The 6000-nt window shown below is 38.8% G+C and overlaps 1 protein-coding gene across 6 annotated transcripts in view; it reads left to right on the top strand.

The window, feature by feature from the left end:
• Positions 1 to 1790: 1790 nt before the first annotated feature.
• Positions 1791 to 6000, top strand: part of tle2b (TLE family member 2, transcriptional corepressor b) — a 67540-nt gene continuing 63330 nt past the window's right edge. For 2 of the 6 annotated variants that reach the window (XM_017042498.2, XM_017042469.2), the window contains exons 1-3: positions 1791 to 1946; positions 2024 to 2089; positions 3602 to 3678. The gene's annotated coding sequence lies outside the window, so the exon portion shown is untranslated. Of the gene's footprint in view, positions 1947 to 2023; positions 2090 to 3111; positions 3533 to 3601; positions 3679 to 6000 lie in introns of those variants that run through there. The other 4 variants (XM_017042479.2, XM_025054262.1, XM_025054263.1 and 1 more) reach the window with 4 other exon arrangements.

Raw genomic sequence — 6000 nt, 5'->3', positions numbered from 1 at the left:
CCCTCCAACAATAAAAGTGAATTAATTCATATGAAGAATTAATTAAGAAAAGTAATTAAAAAATATATAGAATAGTCTTTTTTGTCATATACTGTGTATATATATATGTATATATATATATTGCTCTGTTTATTCTTTGGAAATATGTATTTCCAAATCTAATTGGGTCTGTTCAGTCAAAAAAGGTTTGTATCTGATCGTCATGTTTCTTTGGAAGTGTCCTCAATATATTACTGCTGTTTTTTTCAAATGTCATAAAGACAAAAATCACACGTGGGCCTACAGAAAAATAGAAATCACTAGAAAAAACACTATATGGATCAGGTCAACATGGATCAACAGAATAAGAAGACAAGCGTGTACTGCAGAATACCTGTTAATGTGTATGTTGGGCATCATAGTCTGAACACAGACTGGAGGCTTCCTTCTATAACAGCTAGCACAGTCACAGACCTCTATCTAAACTATGCATATTGAATTCCACAGACATGCGTACGTTCATAAATATGAGAGTATCCTCTGGGAGGAGAAGCATGTACCATATCCATAAAGCCTCAGATCGGCCTTCTGCACTGATGAAGACCTGACAGTGAGTAAAGTGAGGGTCAGCAGAGTTTTTTTTTTATGTCTTCTGTAGGAATGTTAGAAAATGTAGCGAGCACAGAAAGACAATAAGATGCTTGAAAAGGAAACACTCACTTCAGGGACCATTGAAAAGGTACAACAGAATAAACAGAGCAATTATTCATGTGTTTGTGTGGTATATGTTTACTTTACTTTATGCATAGAACATGGAAAAATGTGTATAATAACATGATATGTGCGTATGTAATTATATCTCCTTAAATTATATTGCCCTCATAATTGTATAGATGAGGGCAATATGTGTGGAAATTAATAGTGTGGTGATTTAAAAGTAATTGATGGCAATTTATTGCAAATAACAATATCTGACCAACAAGCTATGATTTTCAATTAAATGGTTCATAACTGAATCAATTAAAAGACATACGCATGATTATTGAACAGAAATTGTTAATTTTGTTTTTAATCTGTATTTATCTGTGCATTTTAATTAAAATGATCAATCTGTGTACATTAAAAAAAGTGCAATGTACTATTACTGTAAATTCAATCAATATAAATCCATCCATCCAGTCGTTGAGTATCAGTGCACACTTGATTCATTGAGTCTTGGATTGAAATTGACTGATAACTGTATGGATTCCAAATAAATAAATCAATGCTTAAATTTCAAAAATACAACTTGATTTAACACCTGTGAGATGCAGATGGACAAGAAAGAAAAAAGGGAAATAAAGAAAGGAAAGAAGAAAGAATCATCATTTGAGTCTATTGTTTTAACGCAGAGAAAAAGGACAGAAATCCTTTTTTTACCCAATTTGACTCAATAGTGTATGTACGTGTGAGTATGTCTTTGTTTAAAAAAAAATAGATTAACAGGTTTGAAATTAACGGTGGAATTCACTGAGCCTTTATGTAGCATGACTGACAGCGTGCGTCTGTGTTTGTGCGTGTGCACAGCGCGGTCGCGCGGAATAATTGGAACTCCAATGCCCATAATCCCCACAGACTCCGTCGTTTCCCCCTTCAGCCCCGCCACAATATCTACCATCGCCAGTAGACACGCCCATTTATCAGCCTCGTCTGCTCATGATTGGTCTGACTACTGTGCGACAACATGATCCCCACGTGGGTCATCTTAACGAGGATTGGCTAAGCGGGGTATTTTTGTCCAATTAGAAGGTATGGAAGCCCTAAGACGAGGACGAGCTTTTAAGGTGGAACTGTGGATTTAAGTCTGACATTTAGTCCAATCTAAATTGAGACGTGTTATCGTGAAACCCGAGCTTGGCTCGTCGTTACAGTCCGTTATTGATGCAAGAACCCAGAACACGAGAGACTCGTCGTTACTTAAATGATGGGTGAGGTGGATTTAATCATAGTGACGTCTACTCTAATGATTGAGTAATTAACTAACAGCTTTTTGTGCTGTTTACAGGTGGAACATTCTGGAACTTCTTACCAAACAAGACTCAAAAGACTCATAAAGAACTAACCCCCACAGGTACGTACACTGTACTATAAAATACGCTTTTTCATGTATTTTATGTTTATTTTTTGTTGGTAGGGATGTATACTGTGCAGGTGGACTGTAGAACAGTTTTGTCTTGTCTTAATCATGGTGTACCCGTTTAGTTTAGCCTGTTCTACAGGGATATGTGCCCTAAGATGTATCATTAGCACAGGGTTTCATGCTTGCCAATCCTCACACTGAAGTATTCCCACAGGTATGAGGACTTTGACATTACGTACATTATAGTGGACCTGTAGAACATTGCCACAGTCGCCAGATTAAAGAACAGTGTTTCTAATAATAACAAAAATAAATGTCATTTGGAAACCAGATATTGTATATCCAAGCATTAGTAAGAGCTGGGGCAGTTACTGTAGGCGAAGGAGTTAAAGTGTGAACTTAAAGTGACCTCACTTATCTTGGCTACAAGTCGGTGGTGTCTGATTGAGGTGTTGACATGACACTGGGTTGGCACTTCCAGTCCAGGATCTTCATTTGTGTTTCCGCACTGGTCAGTTAAAAGCAGTGGCACAAATATGCTGTCATCAAGCCAAGGCTGGGTGTCACTTATTGACCCAACTGTGGCACAAGACTTTCTAATTAAGGTGGTAGTTCATTCCTTTTCAACTACAGTATAAACAAGTGACTTGTTTATAGTACTATTCTGTAAAAGTAATCTCACTACTATTGGATAAATCTGTGTGGGATTAGATATATAAATTGAGACTCTGATAATCATGTTATTATGATTTATGTTAATAATAATACCATAAATGCAGCTAATAGGATGAAATAAATATATCTTTATATACAAAAAATGTCTGTGTCAAAGTAATTTCTAATGACTTAGTTAAATTAATCTGATTACAGTGCAGCGAAAGACTACATTTTACAGTGTCTTTAACAGATAAACTAAATCAAACATAGGTACAGTGCCACAAAAACCCTCAATCAGGTTAAGCCATGGCAGGAAGCAGGCAGCTAGGTACAGTGCCACAAAAACCCTCCCTTATTAGGTTAAGCCATGGCAGGAAGCAGGCAGGACCTAAAAGCAGTAGGAGGACTCTCTTCAGGTGTAGGTAATGTATTTCTAAAGTGCCAAGTCACAAAACTCAGTAGGCTGCAAGAACAAGGAACAAAGAGCAGGCAGCTTGAACAGAACACTACTAACATGGCCACTGAACACAACAATCCCACAAAGACAGAGTGAGGGAGAGAGGGCACCAGGTGACGTGACTACTGACAGAGACAGGTGAGTATGATGACACTGATTAGGCCACACACACACACATACACATACACACATACACACACAGAAGGAAAGGGAGACAGGGCAGACCTCACATCCATACTCCTGTATTTGAAGTTCTCCACTCTCTGGATTTTAAGTCAGTGAGGAGTAACACTGGCTTTATTCTCAGTGTTATCTTTAAAGTAGGTAACTGGAGCCATGTTTACTGTACAGCACTATTTACCCACACTGCACCTCTGTCTTTTAAACAGTGACCATCTCTTTGTAGGTGCTGACACGGCACTAGCTTGCATTCATGCCCTGCTTTTTTCACCCAGCCAACGCTGAGGTAAGGCAAAGTAGTTTTTACTATTCTTGCAGAATGTATATGTACTATTTCCAGTCTGTTTGCTGGTTTTCAGCAACGGGGGGAGGGAGGGTACTGTACTGTGGTAGCTGCTTATCCTACAGCACTGCTTAGAAAGCAATTGCAATAAATCACACTCACATCCCAAACTCATCTCTTTCTTCCTTAGGCCACGGGTTTATCAATGATTTCTTGTCATGTCTGAACTGCGATGCCTGGGCCCTGACTGTGTTCCTATGTCTGTTTGCCCATCTGTCTCACTGAAACCTAGTGTGAGGAGTTGTGGGAATAATTACCTGCATAATCCATTCTAGACAATTAGATAATGCTGATTAGTCCGATGGGCTACATGGGGAAACGTGGTGCTGGATTTGATGAGAATGTTTGTGTCGGATGTTTCTGTGAACTTTATGTCTCTGAGCGGGAAAGAGAAAGTGCAAAGAAATAGGAAAAGGCCATTGGAGTGATTTTGAGTGGTTAAGAAGTGAAGGTGGAGAGGTACATTCAGAATGCTTTTAGAGAGTTGGATATGGAAAGGATGTTGTTCAGTGGAAAGTCTTCCTGCTCGCAGTCTTTGCAGATGTCGACTTGTGATTGTTTCACCTTCTGCTATTTATTTTGTCTCTTTTTTTATACACTGAAATAGAGATAAAAAGTTGACTAGTGCTAAGAGAAAATCACACAGAGCACGGTAGTGGGATTCAAGAGGAACCATATATGTAATGGTGCCTCCCGTGGCAGCCTGTGTGGGTTGCAAAGACTCAAAATGAATTTCCCCATTGTGGAACGAACAAGGGACTTCAATTTTTTTTCCAAGTAGGAAAAACGAAGGACACAGAGCTGTAAACTGACTCGTACTGTTGTTCTATTAGCTCTAATGTGATGGCTGTTTCACTATACAGTCTATGACTATGATCAATCAATACTGTTTTGAAAAGGGATAACATGACAACAAAGAGATTTAAAATGTGTTTCTTGATGTGTATCTGTTGTCCTGTGGAGTCCAGTTAGTCTTAGTTGAAAAGGCCTTAGGTGAAAAATAATTTGGATTGCTGAAAAGTACTACTGGAAACCTCAGTCAGATGGTGGTAGTTGATTTTGCACAGTTTCTGGCAGCTGTTACCTTTTGACTCCATACTCCATTTTCAAGTGTAGAAAGGTTGCCAAGCTAAAGTTGTGGAGCATTCATAGTAGGAGATTACCCGCAGGTTTAGATACTAAAAATAATACTCAAAGCTGCTGTTGTTGCTCTGTTGGGTTTCCCAATTTAAAATAGTGAGAAGTTGACCTTTCTCTTTGAGGAGCTGTGACATAATAGATGCTGTGATTTGGCAACTTTTCATTTGAACTGTATTTATTGAAAATAGTGAAGTGTGGAACAAATGGAGTTAAAGGGTGTAAAATGTATTTAGAAGAAATAAAGTTGTGTTGGCTTATTATCGAAATTGTGTGTGTGACAAATGAGAAAGTTTTAAGTAAATAAGGTGTCTGAGCATGAACTTCAGTGAGTCTTTGGAGCTGTCCTCTGGCTAACTTGCTTGTTAACAAACAGTTTGTCCTACTGGAAACTGTCCACAGATGCCAGGAGGACAGAGTGTGTCAGATTCCACAGTGTCAGATTATTGGCTGTTTGATTCAGTTCAAAGGCAGCGAGTCCTCGGTTAAACTCATTAAAGGGAGTGCCAAAACACCGCCTGGTCAAACTAGTGCACCGTATGTAGAAGAGCTGTGAATGCCAGGTCTTATTTGATCCTGGTGTATTCTGGGCAACCTGAAAAAAAACTCTGGCTCTGGAGCCAAGGTAGGGAGGTAGACATTTTTATCTCCCCGTAGCAGGGATACGTGTCGGGTGTTACACTGGTAATCCCTCAGATATTCCACGTATTGATTTTGATGACATCTTGGGCATTAAGTGGTGTTTCTGTTTTGTTCTTTTGCCAGGTATCGCAGTGTGGGCCTGGGGTTCCTTTTCTCTGTACTCTTACTGGTTAATTTTATGTTGTACACATCTTAGGTTTTTTTTTTTTAAACCTGTACAACATGTTCTTTCTCAAGGTCTCGGTTAAATTAAGAAAAGTCTTTGGTTGAGAGCCAGTTCATGTTGAAGTTTTGATTTCCATCTACACGGATCTGTTGGTTGTAGGGCATTTAAACATGTCTGCCAACTAAACAATTTTAGATCGGTGTGATTAGATGGAACCAAACACTGTGATTCACTGGAAAATTGAAAACATCAAAGACAGACATCATTACAACATGTGACCTGTGGGCAAATGTAAATGGATTAACAACAGGCAATGCATA

This window comes from Cynoglossus semilaevis, chromosome 2, assembly GCF_000523025.1.
Source record: "Cynoglossus semilaevis isolate Cse_v1.0 chromosome 2, Cse_v1.0, whole genome shotgun sequence".
In the NCBI taxonomy this organism is placed as follows: domain Eukaryota; kingdom Metazoa; phylum Chordata; class Actinopteri; order Pleuronectiformes; family Cynoglossidae; genus Cynoglossus; species Cynoglossus semilaevis.
Note: the sequence above shows the minus strand (reverse complement) of the source record. Positions and strands in the feature narration are given on the sequence as shown.